Here is a 21,849-nt window from a genome sequence, read left to right as displayed (position 1 = left end):
TTTAACCTTTACTTAACATCCTCCATGGGACAGACACTATGCTCAAGTAAGAGATCTGCACAGTTAAAAGTTTACATAATCCTCACAGTCAGTTTATAGGTTAGGTAAGACTCCTAGTCCCTTTTTAAGTATGAAGGAACTAATATGTTTACCTATCCTGCCCAACACCCCACAGCCAGGGAGGGACAAAGCCAGGATCACACGCAGACAGTTTGAAAGCAGAACCCAAAAGCTTACTTTCCATGTTCTTAAGGAAAAGATTCCTACTGATTTCTGGTTTACAAAACTTTTTACCTTGAAGCTATTTTCACATACTTTACTATCACATCTGATCTTACTAACTAACCTCTACAGTAGGATAGACATTATTACAGATAAAGGACAAACAAATTAAAAATTCCTACACAGAGTCCTAATAAAAGTGTGAGAGCAGAGCCCTGTATCCCTGTCCTGAAATCCAATGTGTCCATTTCCCCTTGAGTATGCAACTTAGTACCAAGAGGGTAGTTGTAAATGATATGATTTGGGAAGTCAACAACTTCATTCATAATTTATTTTGTTATAAAGTGGGATTTTAAGCAATATGAAATCTATATTTGGTCACATCTTATAAGTACTTTAATATTCCAAAGTTCATTCAAAATCCTATTCCAAAATTTTTTAAATTTATTTTAATTTTATGTGTATGAGTGTAACTGTACCTGGGTTCTGTAGTACCCATGGAAGACAGAAGAGAGTCCTGGATTCCCTGGAACTGCAGTTATGGACGGTTGTTAACCACCACATGGGTGCTGGGAGTGGGATTCGAACCCAGGTCTTCTGCAAAAACAACCAGTGTTCTTAACCACTGGGTCATCTCTCTAGCCCCCAGTCCTATACAAATTTTTCTATGAAAAGGAAGAAAAGTCATAGATGGTGATGTTTCTAAAATGTTACCCCAACTCCAAGCCTACTTAACTCCTAGGGTCATTAACATATACCATTAACCCTTGGGGAGGGGTAGTTCCTAGCCAATTTTCTTCAGTTCCTTTACCACTGAATCTGACACACTGCTTTCTTTTGCAGCTGTTCACCTTTCACTAGAAATGGCTTATGTTTCTCCTACACTCCGCCCTCTTTGGCCATGTCCTTTGGCTCTTTCATCACCCCAACACAAGAGGTTGACCTGATAATTCATTACGAGCCTAAGCCTCAATAGCTGCACGCATGTCCACTTGCTCCCTGGCTCTGTCATCACCTGAGAGAGCTGTGGCTGACCCTGATGATGTGTAGGCCAAACCACATGGAGGAAGCTGCTCTAGCCACCCCACACTATCCCTGCTATCACACAGGCTACGTAGGGAGCAGAAGAGCTGCCGCAAACAATGCTTAAAAGATAAGATAAATAAATGGTTATTTCTGAACGCAACTATGTTTTGGGATAACTTACTCTGCAACAAAACTACTAATACATGCTTTCAAACTGCAATCATAAATCAGACAATTTCACAAATTATCTTACTTAATCTTGATAATTTTTGAAAGTTGGCATTATTAGTCCTAATTTCTAGCTCTACCAGTTTAGAAGAAAAATTATGTATTTTTTAATTATCTGTACATTCTTGTATCAGGCCCATAAATAGGAATCTCCCAGGAAATGGTCTCTGTGAATCTTTCATTTTTTTAGCTCCTTGAGTGACCTTGTGCTATGCCAGTAGCTACAGTTAAGAAGCCCTGATTTCTGATCAGAAAGTAACTGGATGCCTCCACAGCATTCGCACCACTGCTGTAGTCATGGGCATACCTGGTCACACTGATCATTACTGCGGTTCACATGGTTCACAGCTGGGTAAGACTGTTGCTGTTTTTCCCCCAGCAGCCTGCATAGTACTTTTCACTACTATGAAAGCTAGTCCCCACCTCTAACTGAAAAGCTATGGACAGCTGATGGTTTCTGGAGGAGGGAGGTCTGTTTTCTAGAAGAGTATGACTTCTGATAAGCTGGCCACACCTCATTGGACGGTCTCACGCCCAGAAGTATATGGACAGCACAAACTGAAGTTGATGAGTTATTAAAAAAAGAGGACATGAAGTTGGGGGGTTAGAGAGATGGGGGGATATGGGAGGAGGTAAGGGGAGGAGTTATGATCCAAATATACTGTATGACATTCTCAAAAAGTAAAATGTTTATTAAAATAAAAATAAAGCAAGCAGCAGCAGTCCTGGTATATAATGTACTAAAAGGTGAATGGAGCCAGGGATGTGGCTCAGTGGTACAGCACATGCTTAGCATGTAGGAGGCCCTGTGCTCAATCCTCAACACCACAGAAAGAAAAGCAAAAAAAGGAATCCGATCAAACAAACAAAACAGCATACCTAACTGTAGTCCACATTTTGACTCATATTTTAGGTAGGGCTTCTCACTCCTTGCCAGATGGGCTCTTAGGCATATCAAGTAGACAGGGAAGAATGTCAAGAGGAAGTCTACTGCTAGGATGACAGATTCGAACACTCTTTCTCCTCATCTACCAACTCCAGGTACTTCTGCAACGGTGGTTCCCAGGGCCTCTGAAGTACTAATGAGAAGCCCAGGAACTGACAGCCACAGAGCAGGAGTTAGGCTCTGTGCTAAGTGCTTCAGACTTTTCAGTAAGAATGGGGTCAGCAAAGGTTATGAGAGAAGTTCAGACCATTAGTAAACAGTAGATCCAGGAATCAAACCCTTTTCTCTCTAGCTGCAAAGCTCTCCTTCTTAACTTCTAAGAAAAGATGCTCCAGGACCAGCAGCTCTCAAGAGGAGCTTAGAAAAGAGCATCTGAAAAGTACATCTGAAAGGTCTCTAGGACTTCTAACAACAGTCTAGCCATTAGCAGAACCAGTGTATACAGAGGGATGAGAGGAAAGCTGCACTTACACAGGCATGCGGGGGAGGGATGGGTTCACAGGCAGAAATCTAGAGGTAACCACCTGGTGAATAATATAGTCATCAAACACTAGATGTTCAAAGGTTTAAAATTTAGATGCCTGGTTCATTATTTATACATACGCCTCACACAGTGGCTATCATAATCAAGAGAATCTTCCAAAGAAATGTTTATTTGGGCTCTTGGTGAATTTATAATTATTTTTTATCCCATGGCCCCTAGATCACTGGGATAGAATCAAATTCTCTGCAGACACAGCTAGAAAACTTCCCAACCACATGGATACAGCCTCATCAGGCCCCAGACCAACATGTGAATTATATTTCAAACAACTTGAAGACTGTTCCTTCTTTCAGTCATTTCCTTGAGCCGCCTGCTCAATGTGACTTTCTAATCACTCCTTTACTGTTTAAGTATCAAAAGCACCCTTTGAGTCCCACACCATTTCACTCTACCAGTTTGTACTTTTCTTTCTTTTTTAAAAAATATTTTATTATTTTTATGTGTATGCATGTATTGCCTGCATGTAGGTAAGTATACCTGTGTTGTTCTGCCTGTGGAGAAGAGAAGAGGCTGTCAGATCCCCTGGAACTGGAATTACGGACAGTTGTTAGCTGCCATGTGGGTGCTGGGATTCGAACCCAGGTCTTCTGTAAGAGCAGCAAGTATACTTAACAGCTGAGCCATCTCTCCAGCCCCCAGTTTGTACTTTTCAGTGGACACCTGCCTAGGCCACTGAGGTTTGAAAACTCGGTTCACAGCCTCTCCCTGCATATACAGGGTGGGTGATACATGACCACACTAATGTTCAGAACATCACTCCAGCTCCAGTGTAGTCACAGTTCAGCCACTGCAGCCCCTGGCCACATCCTGCATCACTTTGAGGGACACCATTTTGCACTTCTCCATGGTCACAGATGCCCTGCCCTAACCCTCTCAGCCACACTCTGGAATGTAACACCTTTTACCACATTCATTCCTTCTTCTGAGATTCCTCTAAATGTGGCTTCCTTCTCCACCCAGCTCGCTCTCTGTGGCCCACTAATGGGGAAACAAAATTCCATGGCCTGACTAGTCTCTCAGAGCCTGCTAAGATAAACCCCACTTTTTGATCAATCTAGCTTTCCACAATCTTTTGTAGCATATCCGTGTCAACAAATGCAACTGGGAAAAACCTGTGAAGTTCTGTGCCTGCTGGTGTGAGTCCAGTTTCCCACTGGCGTTCTCAAAGCTGTTTCCTTGGGTAGTGCTGGCTCTACCCATCTACACAGCAGCTGCCGCCAACTTCCCTTACCGTCTGTATAGCATTTTTCACTAGGAAAACTGCTAAATTTAAATTCATTTGCTTTTTTTTAACCTTACCCAGCTAGAATTTAAATTTTAAGGCAGCAGACAGCCGTGTCTTATTCACAGTCATGTCCTGCATTCACAGAAGACTCTTGTTATTTGCAAAACGAATGCACACACGCTTATGCTCCATAGGGCTTTCTCTGCCTGTATGGGTATACCTCTGCCATGGTTTGGATGTTGTTTCTCCCCTCCCTGTCCAAAGGTTCATGAGTTGGGAGCTTTGTCTTCAGTGTGGTGACACTGAGAGTCAGGTACAAGGTCTTAGATCAACTGGGAGCATGCCCAAAAAAGGGATTTGCTTTTTTTTCCTAATCTCAAATATACATTCTTATAAATTTTCCATATTTATTGATTTTTGAAAACTGTTTTTCTAGATCCCCTCCCCTATCTGCACCTCCTATTACCCCCACCCAATTTTATGCACTGTATTATATATACAATAAGGCCTACAGAATATAATGTGTGTCCCCAAATGTCCTTCAGTGTGTGTATCCACTGGAGACTGGTTTTAAGACAAGAGTCACGTCCCTGAAATCATTGTCTTTGCCCCTTTCAGCAGCCATCAGTTGCTAAAATTTTCTTAGGTTGGGCTGGAGTTTCTTACCCACTTTCCCATGTCTATGCTGGAATTTTGTCTGGTTTGAGCTTACATGGGACTTGTACATGCTGTCACCATTGCTGTGAGTTCATACGACTATGAGTTTTAAAAAACTGTTTCATTGTAGTTACCCACCACCTCTGGTTCTAACAATCTTTCTACTCCCTCCTCTGCATAGATCTGAGCATTGGGTGGCAGAAGTTTGATATAGGTGTTCTCTTCAGGGATAAGCACTCTGCAGCCTCTTGTTCTCTGTACATTGGCCTGTTGTGGATTTATTTGTTAATCACCATCTGCTGCATAAGGAAACTTCTCTAGTGAAAGTTAAGAGATGCATTAATCTATGGTATAACAATAAGTCCTTAGGAGTCAGTTTAATAGATGACTATTAGGAGAAAACTAGTATTGGTCTCTCCCCTATGTCATATGACCTCTCTAGTCTCAGGTTCCTGAGCCTTAAGTCAATGTCAGGTATGGGCTCCATCAAAGTAAACCTTAGAAACAATTAGAGAGCAGTTAGTTACTGCTATAATATTTGTGCCACTATTGTATCAGTGGGCATACCTTACCAGGCCAGTTGTTGTTACAGTTCACAGGATTCACAGCTGGGTAAGACTGATGATTATTTTTTGCCTTCCAGTAGCATGCACAGAACCTTCAGCACTATGATGCTAGCCAGCAGAGATGAGGTTCTGAAATCAGCACCAGCTTGATTTCTTCCTATTTGTTCTACAGTCAATGTAGAGTCTGCAGTGTCTTCAGCAATACAGTCTTAGCATCCAGTTCTGGTAGATAATCAAGAGCAGGGGCAATGGCCAGTACTGTATGAGGGTTCATAGGATCCCTGGTCAACAGCTTCTAGAGAGGAAGACCATTCCTGGCATTGAGTTTTTTGTTTTTGTTTGTTTGTTTGTTTTTAGTCTATGATAGCTAGAAGGGGTGATGTCCCTTCTAGATATCATAGACTAAAAAAATCTTATATAACCTTATTATAGGGTAACTCCTTTTAATCTCTTTATAATATATACCTATGTATGTGTGTGTACACACACACACACACACACACACACACACACACTCTTTAAGACACAGGTTTCTACAGTAGGTTTCCATATGACTTTTTCTAAAGCCCTCTGGTGTTACTTATCCCTCCCCTTACCCTCTCCTCTGCCTTCTCTCCCATGCCTCATGCCATTTAAACCTTCCTACTTTAATAGTCCCTTCCCCCTTTTATGTCACTGCATTCTACCACCACTCCCAGAACCCCCCCCATGGTCATTTATTAGTCTCTTGACCTTTCTGGATTTTCAAACTGAAATACGCTTATCTAAGATTTCAAACCTAGCGTCCAGCTATGAGAGCAAACGTGTCGCATTTCCCTTTCAGGTTCTGAGTTACCTCACTCAGGGGATGACTGTTTCCAGCTCCATCCATTTACCTGCAAATTTCATAATTTCATTTTTTAAAGAGCTGAATAATATTCCATTGTGTATATGTACCACACCTTCATTTCCAACTCATCACTTGATGGACATCTAGGTTGTTTCCAATTTCTGGCTATTATGAAGAGGGCAGCAATGAACACAGATGAGCAGGTATTTCTGTAGTGTGGGATAGAGTCTTTTGGGTATATGGGTATGACTAGATTATATGACAGATCAATTTAGAACTTTTAGAGAACTCTCCACACTGATTTCCAACTGGTGGCTGCACCAGTCTGCACTCCCACCAGCAGTGGATAAGAGCTCCCCCTTTTCCACATCCTCACCAGCAGTTGGTATTGTTTGCTTTTTGGATCTTAAGAAATTCTGTCTTGGTAAGACGAAATCTCAGAGTGGTTTTAATCTTCATTTCCCTGATGGCTAAAGATGTGGAACATTTTTTTAAGTATTTCTCAGTCATTTGTGTCTCATCTTTAGAGAACTCCCTATTCAGCTCCTTACCTCGTTTTTTAAGAGTTGTTTGGTGTTTATGATTGTTTAGTTTTCTGAGTTTTTGTCTATTCTAGATACTAACTCTGTCAGAGGTAGAGCTGGGACTGGCTTTCTATTTGGAGATGTGATCTCCTTCTCTCACATCTGACCATTGCCACCCACCAAGGGGCAGTGCAAACAGGATTGGGGTAGGCTTGCTGGAGTCTGCACCAATACTGTAAGCTAAATAAACCTCTTTTCTTTATAAAGTTCGCCTGTCTCTGTTGTTTGTTTATAATGAAAAATAAAACAAATGCAGTGGCCCTTCGACATTCTCTCACAAGACACTGATCCTTAATGTTTCAAAGGCATGGACCACATAGCATCATCACCCTTCAGCAGTCCTTTCTTCAGGACAGAGGAAAGTCTCAGTCATCAACTTCAGGGCCCTGTCTTAGCTCAGTGCCTGGAGTACATCTGAGCACTTCTCACTGTGTTTGAGTAAATAACATTCAAGCACTTCTTTGTCTTCAGGGTAGCTAGCATCTTACCACACACCTGACCAGAGGGATGTTGAGAGATGGTTATTGCATTAAAGGGTTCTATGGCTGAATAATCTGGGGAAATGTTCCAACAGCTTTACTTCAAGACTTTTGAAAGTTCTAATCAGATAAAAACATGTTGCAGAAATTAAGCTTTTCCCAAGTACAACCTAAAATCTCATGTGTGCATTCATGTGTGTATGAGCATTCGTATATGTGTGTGTGTGTAACAGACTTATTTTTTTGCCACTGTTACAAATGATCTCCAAAAATTTTGCCCATAAATTGTTCAAAATCATACTAAGAACCTTTTCATCTAAAATAAATGGAATTGGGATTTTCGATAATTAGCTGAGTCAACAAACGGTTATTTGAAAGATATACTGCTCCTCTCGGTGGCAACACAGCATTGAAGGGAAGCACTCGTACAGTCTGAGTGAAATGAAGACTACAAGAAGAGGAAGGCAGGACCTGGGCAGCAGTTAAAAAGAATAAGTATAAAACAAAGAACGCAGTCCAACAGCACACCAGGCTGTAAAAAACAGGACAGAGTTCTAGGAACAAAAAAAAATTTTTTTGAAAATAGTTTTAATCTTTCTGTTTGATGCTGGAGATTACAACTAGGGATGTGTACATGCTAAGTAAGCCCTGGACTGACAACAGACATCCCCAGATCCCTTAAAACCTTAACTACAAAAGAGTAATTACAGATATTTCCCTTAGGCACTTAGGTGTCATGCCACAATTAAGACAACTCAGTGAGTCCAAAATAAAAAATAAAATTTTATAAATTCCAACACTGACATACAGTTCATACAAAAAATATATTAAATGATTAAAATTTTTATCACAGTATCATTTATGTTAACTTGTCAAAATCAAGTACTGCCTTACCTAATCTGTTCATTTAACAAAATGGTTCCTACTATAAAACGTTTCAAAATATTTTGAAAACAAAAGCTACATATAGAAGGGAATTCTTTCAAGAGGTATAATTCTCATTTCCTAACTGTCAACATTGTTATCACAAATACTGGATGATTTCTGTTATCCAAAGAACTCCTTTAATGGAGAAATAGCAGACAGTATCAATAGCAGACCTGTATCAATTTCCTTCAAAAGTCTGCAGAGAGGCAGGCAGGATGGCTCAGTGGGTGAAGTCCCCCGACACCATGCCCAAGCACCTGAGTTCAGTCAGTCCCTGGGACCAACGTGGTAGTAGGAGAGGACTGACTCCTGCAAGTTGTCCTACAACCTCCAAATACATGTGCACACATGCACATACACACACAAAAAGAAATGTAATAAAAATATTTTAAGATAAAAATACACAGAAGCATGCCGAGCCTTCATACCCTTCTCCTCTCTGAGCATACCTGTTTCATCTCCCCACTTCACTGTAATCCTTGTTTATATAAGATGACTCATGAACTTCATCAAATGTAAGTGATTATTAGTTGGACATTTTATTTTTACACATTATAAATAGCTGTCACTTAGCTATTAGCACAATCAGTTATCAAACCCACAACACCTTATTCTTTGTCTTATCAGAGAATAGTATACACACTTCAGTGTTCATTTAGAAATGCTGACACAAAGAAACTTTCTCCATCCTCTCAATCAACTCTCGAAAAATAAAAAAGACTGCCTTGGCTTATCATATACACATACACTGTGCCCTGCTATAGCATCTGTTTAAAAGATGAAACCGTGGGGCTAGCGATATAGCTCAATTGGTAAAGTGATTCCCTAGCATAATGAAACTCTGAGTTCTAGCCCCAACATGGCATACACAGGGTGCGGTGACTCATGCCTGTAATCCTAGGAGGTGAAGGAGGGAAGATCAGAAGTTCAAGGTCATCTTTGGCCATACAGCTAGTTCAAGGCCAGCTGGGACTGTGTGAGACCCTATCTCAAACAAGCGAATGGAACACAGAACTTTTTTGGCCATACTTTGAGTTGGTTTCCACTCACAACTAAATAGTAATTGATTTTCATCATCTCTTCAGAGCTCTATACTTGCAAATTCTACTTACTAAAATTTGTTTTTAATCCTAACATTAACACTCCTGGAACTTTTATGGCCACTCTTAAACATGCAGAGTGGTGAAAGATGGGGGGTAACTCAACATGCACCAAATGAGGGAGGATCAAAGCAATCTAACTTGTTTCTGCACTGTGTTGTTTTATGAACACTTAATCTTCTTCACACCTACTTAATGTCAGTGTTTCTACATGCTTCTTTTTGTTGTCAATTTACCTGTTTAAAATTATCCCCAATGGGGCTGGAGAAATGACTCAGCTGTTCCAATCATGTGCTGCTCCTAGCACCCACACTGGGAGACTCACAACAGCCTAACCTCCTAGGGCACTTGCACTACTCTGACACCACATTCCACACAAGGTTTGGTCCCACTGGCACACCTCGATTTACAGTCTATATTTCATTCTTAATATCTCAATTTCCCCCTATATTCTTTAGCATACAATCTAGCATTTAAATGCTGGAGGAAGTCTACCAATCCTGTGATCATGATACATCTACTAACAACCACCTGCATGCACAGGTGGAGGGAGCTGCACCTCTCCTGGACATCAGACGACAGGCAGGAGTGTGTACAGAAAAACTGGCTTGGGTGCTTCTTCCTTTGAAGGCAGAAAACAAACCGGCCCTCGTAGACCTCACAAAACACCACAGAAAAAATTTTCTCCACAGCCCATGCTGTAGTCAAAGGTGTCAAAGGTGTATGTGAGACATACAAGCTCATAGAACTCTGAGTTTGGTTTAATTATTAGTAGTATTATCTTGAATTTGTTAGTAACTCTTTAAAAATATTTTATTATTATTTTTTATATATATATATATTTTTTGTCTTTTTGAGACAGGGTCTCCCTGTAGCCCCAGCTGTCCTGGAACTCACTATGTAGACCAGGCTGGCCTTGAACTCACAGAGATCCACCTGCCTCTGCCTCCCAAGTGCTGGGATTAAAGGTGTGTGCCACCATGCCTGGACTTATTATTTTTATGTGTATGAGTGTATTCCCTGCCTGTATGTGAGTGCACTGCACCCGTGTCGTCGCAGAGTGTGGGAGACAGGCTTGAGCCTAGGGTGATATTGCAACTGTCAGGGTCACATGGTTTCCAGGAATCCAGGCTCTGTAATCTGAAACCCAGTATGCTAATGAGGCATCCTACCCTCTATTCTGTAATAGGACATTAAGTCTGTTATGCTAACGAAGGATAATGCTAATAAGGTATCCTACTTGCTGTACTGTTATAGGATGCTAAAACCTGTTATGCTAATAAGGTATCCTACTTGCTGTGCTGTGATTGGACCACCACCCCTATATAAGCTTGTGCCTTCCTGCAATAAAGCAGACCTGTGTCACTGAACCTGGTCTCCTGTGTCTGAATGCAGCTCCGCAGACAGTCTCCTCACCAGCCCTGGGGTCCGGGACCAGGTGGAAGCAGCGACAACAGGAGGCAGCACAGGGCAAGCAAAAGAGCTGCCTCAGCACCAGGCGAGCAGAAGAGTGGCCTCAGCCCAGGGCGAATGGATGAGCAGCCTCAATGCCCATGAGAACGAAGGAGTGGCACCCCATGAGAATGGAGGAGCAGCCGCCGCTGGCGGTGACCACAGCGGAGGTCAGAAGAGGGCTTCAGATTCCCTGGAATTGGAGTTAAGGACGGTTCGTAGCCACCATGTGGGTACTGGGAATCGAACCCGGTCCTCTGCAAGAGCAGTCAGTGCTCTTAACCACTGAGCCATCTCTCCAGTCCCTGTTAATAACTTTTGAATGAGGGATCCACATTTCTCTTTGACACTGGGCTTCGCAAATACATACTCATTTCTACCCATGGGAATCTATACCACTATGGAAGTGGTTAGTCTCAAGGAAAGGGAGGCTCACCCCTGCCAAGGATGTGAGTTAGGAGAGGCAGCACCAGTCACCAGAGACAGCACAGAGGGGCCTGCTGAGGTGCAATGGGAAGGAGCCAGTGTTGTCAAAATCTCCCTGTGATTTTCATAGCACTGTTACCCATAAGAAAATGGGTCTTATATAAGGAACCCAGTCCCTCCAATAAAACCCAGGGTGGTCCTGGGCTCAGATAAAAGATTCAAAAAAACAACAAGAGGGAACTGAGCTATTTCTTTACAGGATATACTCAGGTTCTCACACATAGTCTGCAAAATTGGCTCCAGTTAAAATTGTTCTTCTACTGTGTTTTCTTGGGTCACACCAGGCTAACAACAAAATAAAGTGCTTTGCTATATAGGCCAGGCTTACATTTACATTGGTAAAAACAATAGTTCTATCTCACACAAAGAACATCTACTATTTTTGAAGCCTCCCACATAAGCATTCGGGATATGTAATTCAACAAAACTGTTATTTCTACCTCATTAGGCCAACATTAAGTACACTGGATGATTAATTCCTAGAAGAAAATGTACTTGGCTTTTTCCTACCTTAACCAGAAGGAGCTGCCATGCACTAAGTGAAATGTTCAACCTACTGTAGAAATACCTGGTCCTTGACATTTTGGCCTGTACAACCTTCAGTGGCCCCTTAGGAAACCAAAGCTTTAAGAGCTGACATTCTTTCTCCACATGGAGAGACTGAAAATTTGAACTTGAGTCCATTTCTACCTCCAAGTTTTTCCCAACTCATTTCCTACCATGTCCTGACATCCTTCTCCTATCTACTGAGCAGTGTCATCTGTCTGCATTCTTGTGATCCTGCCATTGCTGCGTGCGCCTGTGTGTTTGCAGGGGTAGAGGCAGGCAGGCAGGCAGGCAGGGGTTGTGGTATGTGGGAACAGCCACTATCAGTCTTCCAGCTCTAGCTTACTTTCCATTCTATTACCAAATCCCCGGGTCATAATTCCATCCTTTAGATGAACAGTTCTAACACCCTTTTATCATTTTCTTATTGTGTCACATTTTTACCTCTTCCTTACCAAACAATAAGACATCAGAGAAGCAGGGCCTCGATGCATCTGTATTCTGAATGCACTGGGCAGCTGAGGGCTTGCAGGGAGTGCATGTCAAGACTTCTGAGCCCCACAGCTTTGCCTTCACATCTCAGATTCATTGTGAAGGTTACTCAATAAGGAAAGTCTGTGTAGGGGCTGGAAAGATGGCTCAGTGTTTAAGAACACTGGTGGTTCTTGCAGAAGACCCGGGTTTGAATCCCAGCACCCACATGGTAGCTAACAACTATCTGTAACTCCAGTCCCAGGTGATCCGACGGCCTCCTCTGACCTCCGTGGGCACTGCACAACATGGGTGGACTTACCTACATGCAGGCAATACATGCATATACATAAAATAAAAATAAAGTTTTAAAGAAACAAAAGTCTGTATACTTAACCCTGCTTTCTCATTCCCCTATACCAATGTCTAAATGCTCTACATATAGTTTGAAGAAGGCACAAATCAGGAAACAGTATACAATATGAACAATAAAAAACTGTTTTTAAAGTCTAATTTGGCGACAAACATCAACACACAAACTCTAAACAATTTCATAAAAAGCCAGATCATTTGTAGAGATTAGGTATTTTTTTCAAACAGATATTTATGTTCATGAATGAAGAAAAAAATTTTAATTTCAGGAAGGATTACTATTGATTTTTTTTTAAAAAGACAGTTCTTCAATCAATCATCTTAAATTATTAAATATATCTTAATTATTAAAATTGTTTCAATTATTTTAAATAAGTTATACTTTTGATAATGGTTTTTGGCCAAAGCATAAGAACATTTGACACTTATGCCAATAAACTGTTATCTATGACCTAGCTCATGAAAGCTGAGCCAGTTATTTCCATGTTGTTCATAATTCTAAGGGAAATTATTTTTCTTTTGCTACCAAGAAAAACATCTACATCTGCTAGCTTTGTTATCATCGCTTTTATATTTTAAGACATTCACGAACTGCATAACTGGAAGCAGATCGTTACAGCCCCTCTCGTGCCATGGTGGGGTTTCTCCAGTACAGCTCTACCTAGTTCACAGACCATGAATGGCCAGGTTGGGCAAAAGTTGTACACAAGATGGGACAAAGAGAAGTCCAGAAGCATCCGGTGGAATGACTATTCACCAGTACTGCCAGTACTGCTTCTGAGTAAAAACCCTGATACCAGATTTGCCATGAACATCCCCAAATAGAAAGAAACACAGCAAAAATTAATTTTGGTAAAAACACTAAAATCCATGATAAACACCACTGTTTTCAGTCATTATGAAGATGTTGTAAAATCTCCAACCAAATACTACTTTCTGTCCATAGTCTTAACAGAGTCTACTCTCTTGACCCATTTTACTTTTCTCAGTTCCTGTTAGGACCAAATCTTGACCCTCTGAAGGTGCTCACCTTTCTTCAGGAATGTCAGCATCCTCCCTGGGATACAGCTTAGGAGCTGCTACCAATAAGCATGTAGGGAACTGTAAAACACATCACAGTTTGGACATGTCATAAGCTTTCCACAGGCTGAGGTTTAATTTTTAAATATCTGATCATCAACTCATTTCATGTCTTCCAAAGTAAACTTTCTAGAATGCAAACTGGGGGCTGGAGAGATGGCTCAGCGGTTAAGAACACTGGCTGTTCTTGCAGAAGACCTGGGTTCGAATCCCAGCACCCACATGGCAGCTAACAACTGTCCATAACTCTATTCCTAGGGGATCCGATGGCCTCTTCTGTCCTCCACGGGCACTGCATGACATGGGTGCACTTACCTACATGCAGGCAATACATGCATACACATAAAAATGATAATAAAATAAAATGCAAACTGGATCATACAAGCCTTCAACAGCAACCCACAGCCCATGCTCCAAATCTTTTTGAAATGCACTGTACATAGCACATAATCTTGTCCTTGCCTAATTTTATTTCAAACCCCTACACCTTACCAGACACACCATCCTATACCCCTTACCTGAAGCCATCCAAAAGATCAAATATATATATTCCATAACCTGAGATTCTCTGTGCAAAGTAAACCCATATATTAAGATGTTATTCCACTGTGTGCCTCGTTAAATTTCGCACCTCCATGAAGAACATTTAATACCTCTGCGAAGCGAAGCTCCTTGCATCACCTATGGTCTACTACAAAATCACCTTGTCTTACAATCAGTTCTTATTATCTGTCTTTTCTGCTACAATGATAGTTCCTCAAAGCAGAGAATTTCCATTACTTACACCTGTTCTTCAAGTACCAGTACAGTGCCTAAACAGTGGAAACAAAATAACCAACGAATGAATCAAGTCTATATTGGCCAAAATACAAATTCTGTCATTTTAGCCCACTCAGAAACACTAAAAACAAAAAGTCCAGAGGTAAGTTGGCTCCTTTGTCAATCCACTCCCAGATGACCCACTCAGATTGATATCGCTCCAAATACTGAGTGTAATTTACGACATAACCATTATAAGGGATATTACCAAAAGAAAAGTCATCCACAATCTTATTTCTAGGACAATCTGCTTTTTTTCCCTCACTTTTCATTGTTTTATTGCACTTGTATATATGTATAACTATGCTTAGATAGTTGTAAAGTGCACCTCATTTTCTGTTTTCCATTTATCAAATACTGGCAAACATAGGAAGCACATCTTTGGAAATTTTACATTCTTTATCACTGTCGCTGAATATCCTTAAATGATGTCACTCTTCATACTTTGAAGCTATTCAAGACTGAGTAAAAAAAGTAAACAAACTGTACTACATGACAGATTCTGGGAAATGATTAGAACTATAAAGTGGTAAAAGCAATTTTTTTTTTTAACTTCCAAAACTAGGTTTGAAAGCAAGTAAGCCTGGAGCTGCACTGTTATACTGAAGATGGTGAACCAAAATCAAAGGGAAGTGCTCTTTGAGGATTGGAGAGATGGCCCTGCATGGAAAGTGCTTGCTGCCCAAACATGAAGACCAGAGTTTGGATCCCCAGAACCCACATAAAAAAGCCGGGTGGGTGTGGTGGCCTGCAGTCCAAACACACAGAAAGCACAGTGATTCTTTGGAGCCAGCTGACTGGCCAAACTAGCCAAAAAGGCAAGCTCTGAATTTGGCGAGACTCCCTACCTCAGTATCTAAGGTGGAGAACAACTGAGGAAGATACTTTACACCAACCTAGGCCTTACACACACGTGAACACGCGTAACCAAATATATAGCCCCCGCATATAAACACTCAAAAGAGAAGTTCTTTGAATATACTCTGTAACATTCCACAGCTAAGGATATGATCATATACCTGAAAATGATTTTGAAAATTAAACGGTGTGTGTAGAAAGTCTGGTGGAATAGCCGGCACTAAACATCGGTCTTAACCTTCCCATCACTAAGAACCTTAGGTTTAACAAATGACGTATGTTCTCCCTCTTACGTGAATCCTAGCAGCAAATCCTCCTATGTGTGTATGTATCCAGACATAACTGCAAGAACCAGAACAATGAAAAGGAACCAGGGAGGTAAAGGGAAAGAAAGAACCTGAGAGAGAACAGTAGGAGGCAGGTGTTACTAAGGGAGAAATACGCAAAAATGGGGGTATTTAAATGGGAGGTGGGAGGGAGGGTTACACAAGGGACTTTGGGGATAAAGGGAAAGAAAGGAGCTTAAAAGAGGTGGGACCATAAGAGATTGGTATTATCAAGGGAGAAATGAGGAAAATGGGGGTACTTTAGAGAAGCCATAGTGGGTAGGTTAGATAGGGAGAGAGAGAGGAGAGATAAATAGTGCCTAGCTCATTTTACAAAACCAGAATCATATTACTCCAGCAACCTAAGGAGAAATGACACATACAATCTCTCTACATGAGACCAACTGTATAGCTAAAGGTTACATAACAAGAAACAGTGCCAGACAGGAGAAACCTTCCTTTGAGTTGTTGGCTAGGGTACTCCAACAGACCCCCAAAATTACACAGGCTATTACCATAGCCCTTGATTGTCTCACAAAACTTGAAGGTAAGACCCTACTGTTGAAGACAGAACATACTTCAGACACAGGATTTAGAGCAATGGACCTGGAACTGACCTGGAAGCCACTTTCCCTGAAGGCTAGCTCTCATAACTTGGGAGAGTACTATGAAGGTGCCAAGGGAAAACATCCATCAAGACCAAATAACTACATCAATGGCCAGCACAGCACACAACATTGGTGCAGTAGTGGCACTTTTAGGCAATCAACAGCTACCTAATTGGACTGAAAGCCCACTCAGTGGAAGGAAACTCAAGAGTGGTGCTGTAAACACAACCACACACACATGGGTGGGGGTCACAGATCTTAGAGAAAACTCCAAGACTGTCACATCCCTAGACTAATGTAATTTCTTACTATATGCAAAATATGTATCTTTATATTTACAAATATCCCAGTTACCACTCATCAAAGAAACTTCTTTTGCACCAGACAGAGACTATGACAAAGTACCACAACTGGTTACACACATTGTCTATGAACTGCCCAGGCCTAAGTGACACATCTACAATGCAACCTCTATACCTAAGGTTCATGGACCATAGAACAGGGCTAAAGAAGCCACTAATAAATCTCTCAGTTTTCATTAGTGAAGCTCCCTCATGCAACAGAGGACCAGCAACACAAAAGGTCACAAATGGCCAATGCATAGAGATTAAGAGTCTGCAGAATCCTGGTTCTTGGACAGGACTCCTATATTAAATTTCACCCACCCAGGGCTCAGGAAACATTGCGGAAGACGGGGAGGAAAGATTGTAAGAGCCAGGGAGGAACTAGAGTCCTACGAGTTCATGGGACCCTGCTCATATGAATCTACAGCAATGGTATCAGTGTACACAATGCCCATGCAAGCTCAAACAGACAAAAACCCTGTATAGGGAAATGGACAGCAGACCTCAATCTTAGCTGAAGAAATATGAGTAACTGATTACTGCTAGGTAAGAAAGAGCTGATCTTCCTAAAAGCAAGAGACTCTAGATAAGCTGACTAGACCTAAGTAGATGAACTTGCACTGAGAAACGTCTAGGGACAGTAACTTGACACAATAGGCTTTATCACAAATGACAGAATTATGAATTCCAGTGGGGGTGCTATGAGAGGGTGCCAGTGGGGACAGGGATATAAAGATGATTAAGACTGATTGAGATGTTCTGTATGAAATAAAAATTCAATAAAAACAGACTTTTTTAAAAGAATCTTATTTTATGCCTTCCTCCCTGCACAAGCACAAACTTTATCTTCTAACAGGGCTGTGTCATAGGAATGAACATATTTAAATTAAACTCAATTTGTATTAATCAGCTCCTTAGGGCACATATTATACTAACCATACATCTTATTCCTAGAAGTTTGAGAAATAATTTTAAAAATTGATTGTTACAGCCTAAGAGGTGCTCTGCAAGGGGAAAAAAATGCTTTTAGTTTCCAAAACTTCAAAACATTTACTTTGGACTACATGTAAAATGTGAGCTACTGTGTTAAATAAAGCATACAAAATGCTAGGATTTGGATTCTTATCTAAATGGGTCTTTATTAAAAGTTTTCATTTATGCAAACTTTGCTTTTCATAAAAAGAAAACCTTTTTATTGGCATTTTCAAAGGGCTGTTGATGGTGATCAGTGGTGGAGTCCTTGCCTACTATGCATATAGCACTGGGTTTGATACCTGACTCATTAATAAAGACACTTAATATTTTCAAAATGGCATGTTCAGCCATAATAGTTCACTACAAAAGTATGTAACACAATGACTACTAGACATTAGTTGTTCAATAAATTGAATCCTTCAGAAACACAACTTTATATCCAACAGCAGCTTGAGTATCCACATAGATACTCAGCTCTTCCATAAATCATACTTAAAATGGTATTGTAATGGCGTTTCACATGGGAAAACTGTAAGAATATTTTCAAATACAATTAAATGTCTTCACGCTCATATTTAAAGATGCTGACCATAAACCAGTACCCCCCCCAAAAAATTAAATTAAAATCGTGAAAGTCTTAAGAGCCCGGAATGCCTAAGGAAAACCAGAGCACTCCTTCTGGTGGGCGGTGCATCAGTGTGTACAATCCTTAGGCTCTGAAAATTAAACCTCTGTGGCGACAAATGCTAATGACTGCAGAGCTCTCAGATACGGGATGAGTCTGGCAGCTGCATCACACTACAATGAAAGGTCCTAAAAATACCCAAGGAGAATATTCATGAAAACCAGTGTGCTCTTCTGCATCAAAACCACAGCAAATGCATGAGGTCAGTTTTTAAATCTGGAAACTTATGGAGTTACTGAAAAAGCAAATACGGATACTATTTTTCTCTATGAAACAATTTTTAATTTAGATTTAATTACATTTTCTTCTTTGAGGCTATACCCTAAGAATGTGGAGGGATTGGTCAAGCTTAACATTTGTTCTCTAGAATAACCAGTGAGGCTGAAAACAAGCACTTCTCCAATAGAAAGGAAAGTCAATGAAGTCAAAGCAGATATCCTTAGACTACACAGGGACCTGCAAACTAGCTGATAATATGCAAAATTTACAGTCAGGTTTTACTGGGACAACAAGATCAATAGATTCTCAAAGGTTATTGTGAACCCCAATTATTTAGGTTGGGGAGACAGTTCAGTCTTTATAATGAAGTGTTTATCTTGTAAGCAGGGGATCCAGTTTGGTCCCCAGAACCCATGTAAAAAGCCAGGTGTATTAGAGTGCACCTGTAATCCTGAGAGGTGCCAGAGACAAGCATATCCCTGGGGCTCACTGGCCAGCCAGCCTAGCCTATATGGCAAGTTCCAGAGCACTGAGACCTTACCTCAAAAACCAAGGACAGCACCTAATAAATGACACCTGAGGATGTTCAGTATGCTGTACATTTTTCAGTAAGGCCTCCTGCCCTTATTTTTTGCCATAAGGCATAATGAATAAGTGAAATCTAATAAAAATTGTAATATTTTGTGGTAAAAATACTGGTAGCAATAGCTATCAACAGGTAGTCACGAGTTTTGGAAGCAGCAAAGCAGTCCAAAGTTAGCTATTACCAAAAGCAACCAATTAATGGTATAAGGCATCCCTAACAAATGAAAAATTGAAATGGCAGCTCTCTTAATTCATCTTTAGAATAAAATACTAAGAGTTATTCACAATTTTTTTCTCCCTACTAAGCTTAACATTTTCATAAATATTATAATAGTTCAGTCAACACTTGTTTTGGGCATAACACGTTAACTTTTTTATTTTCATTAAACTAGTTTCTTAAAACAGAAACAGCAAAAGTTGATGGTAGTAAAGAGCCTGCAGGTGAACCTCATCGTAACAGGAATTTCACAGAATTCTCATTCTTCCATGCAACAAATTCAGGGTGCGTAATACCTAGCTTGTCACACTTACTTCATTTCCAAGTCTCGCCCAAGCTACACTGACACTTCCTCAGACAGCTTCTGCCAACCAGGACAACTTTTACCCCCACACCTGATTAGCCCTCTCAAATTCCAAGTGGTAAAGGATCATTTCCAGTAAGATACCTCTAGGAATGTTACATGGCAGCTAACAACTGTCTTAAACACCAGTTCCAGGGATCTATGCCCTCTTCTGACCTCTGTAGGCATTGCACAACACAGGTGCACACACCTACATATACGCACTACACTCATACACATAAAATAAAAATAAAATACATTTTAAAGTATGATTAGGTCATTAAAGAGGAAAACCTTTATTAGAAAATGACTCTATAAATATGAAGTATGTGTACATGTGTATGTTTTTTACATTTACTTACTTACCTATTTTGTGGGAAAGGGGCAATTTGACTCAATTTCCTGATTGAAAACTGGGGATTTGGGTACCAAACTCCTAAGGTTGTAAACTTGTTGAAGAGCACTAATTTTGGAGCACTAACAGATTGTCCAGCATAGTAAGCTATCAGTTATCTATGAACTAACCAAGCTGTTAGCTATTATTCCAAGCATTGCAAATCATATATATAATAGCACTGTAATAACCATTAATATACATCAATGACATACATTGTAAAAGTATACCTGAGATGTCAAACTTTGATACTGTGTAAAATTTTAGTTTAATAAAGTAATTTTAGCATAATCATTATGTCCTGTATGCCTCCAGCTTGGACATCAGAAGAATAACTTAGGAAAACTTCACTTTCAATGATGCCATTTTATCTCACCTGCTCCTACTCTCCTCATAGCACTCACTGGGGGCTACCGTTGTTTCTTTTAGTGTCTCTTTTAATTTACAACTTTAATGTTTTCCTCCACTTTGCCGTTAGCAGGGACAAAAACACTGGATCAGGCAAAACTGCTTTATGATGGTATCAGAATGACCTACAATTTTTTTTTAAAAAGGGGAGAGTCTCTAAATAATTCCCTCTTTTTTCCTCTTTTCATATCATTCTTTGAAAGAAGAGCTCACCAAATCAAATATTAATATTAATAAATATCATCCCTCCCCTTTTTGAATCCAAGGCAAGTCTCTTTACATCAGGATTCAACATCAAAATACCATTTCTCTTTCCCTCTCTGTACTTGTATTTCCTGCCACAGTAGTTGCTTTTAGCCCTGTTGCTCCTGGTTGGGATAAATTTTCCCTCATTACTTGTGGAAGGTCAGGGCTATCCATCCTTGAACAGCAGTATCTGGTAAAACAGAAGAGTGTCCCAGATTTCTGTTATCTGCAGACGTCTGTCATTAAGCACAGCTGCTAATAGCACTAGGGAAACTAAAACCAAATTCTCTCCTCATCTACTTCAGAAAGAATTTTATCAATATTAACTAAACTTTAGGAACTAGCTATGAATACAGATCAACAGTTTGCTTTTTATGTTGCAACCTTGAAAACAGATTGCTTCGCATAAGTATGATTAGGTCATTAAAGAGGAAAACCTTTATTAGAAAATGAAAGTCCAGTGTCAGCAAGGTGGTTCAGTGGGTAAAGGCACCAGGGGAGATGTGAATACATGCCTGCATGCATTCACACACACGCACACACACACGCATGTGTGCACACCCCCACACATGAAATTTTAGATTTTTTAAAAATAAAGCATGAGTCCAGAAATTAAAGGTACAAAATAATTATTATTTGTATTATGGAACCCATGTAATGACTAAGAATTTTAGAAAGTGAGGGTAGAAACCTTCATGAACTCCTAAAATGACTCATAGGACAGAAGCTGTCATGTTCCCCAAAAAGGACCCACGTGCACATGGCATCTGAAGGCTGGCATTGGTCCTGAAGTCTGGGAGTCTTTTACCCTGAAAGTGTCAATGGCAAGCAATTTGTAAGTCTGTTTTTCCTCTGCCCATGACAAGAATCAACTTGTTCCAGAATTCTATAAAATGTTCGTTTTATGTTAAACTCTGCTGTTTCTGGGACTGCTAAGAGCTAGAATTCTTTACACATGTGGATAAAGTTATATTGGGATCTGTAACAGAAAAGACATTTTAAAAGAACTTTCCCTACTGTGGCTTATTAAAAGAAAGTCACTCTGTCTTTAAAAAAAATGTTTTTTAAAACTTTATTTTCCT

At 40.3% G+C, this 21,849-nt stretch overlaps 1 protein-coding gene across 19 annotated transcripts in view; it reads right to left on the bottom strand.

Moving 5' to 3' along the window:
• The window catches only part of Dclk2 (doublecortin like kinase 2), a 167,217-nt gene that overhangs the window by 118,246 nt on the left and 27,122 nt on the right, over positions 1-21,849 (bottom strand). The gene's annotated exons all lie outside the window — the stretch shown is intronic.

The sequence above is a fragment of the Nannospalax galili genome, unplaced genomic scaffold (genome assembly GCF_000622305.1).
Source record: "Nannospalax galili isolate Female #2095 unplaced genomic scaffold, S.galili_v1.0 scaffold305, whole genome shotgun sequence".
Taxonomy (NCBI): domain Eukaryota; kingdom Metazoa; phylum Chordata; class Mammalia; order Rodentia; family Spalacidae; genus Nannospalax; species Nannospalax galili.
The sequence above is the reverse complement of the archived record's forward strand: the minus strand, read 5'-3'. Positions and strand labels throughout refer to the sequence as shown.